The sequence below is a fragment of the Microtus ochrogaster genome, unplaced genomic scaffold (assembly GCF_000317375.1).
Source record: "Microtus ochrogaster isolate Prairie Vole_2 unplaced genomic scaffold, MicOch1.0 UNK3, whole genome shotgun sequence".
Lineage (NCBI taxonomy): Eukaryota > Metazoa > Chordata > Mammalia > Rodentia > Cricetidae > Microtus > Microtus ochrogaster.
This window is the reverse complement of record NW_004949101.1, coordinates 17,135,124-17,135,668: the sequence shown is the minus strand read 5'-3', so window position 1 is coordinate 17,135,668 and position 545 is coordinate 17,135,124.

Here is a 545-nt window from a genome sequence, read left to right as displayed (position 1 = left end):
ACCAGCCTGGTCTACAGAGCTAGTTCCAGGACAGGCTCCAAAGCCACAGAGAAACCCTGTCTCGAAAATCCAAAAAAAGAAAAAGAAAAAAAAAAAAGAAAAATGGATGCAAGACGCTGAGGCTGGAGGAGTGTTAAGTCAGGATGGTCTTGTACCCCCCTTAGGAGCGCCTCACACCTAGGCTGGAAGATTCTCTCAAGCCCTTTGTAGTAAGAAGGCACTGTCCCAGGCTACCATCTATTTGAAAAGCTGTGGAAGAGAATGGAGACCTCTTACTCCTCCAGGCCACTGGTGGGGAGATAGGACAATGTAAGAGGTGGTGACAAAGAAGTTCTAGCCCAGCATCAAAGCTTCTAAGTTCTATGAAAGGCAGTTTGCCTGAGTGTGAACATTGTGCCCCTAGACCATTGGTAACAGGGTTTATACTGGTCAGGGACAAATAGCTGAGGTGCCAGCCAGGCGGTGGTGGCGCACGCCTTTAATCCCAGCACTCGGGAGGCAGAGGCAGGTGGATCTCTGTGAGTTCGAGACCAGCCTGGTCTACA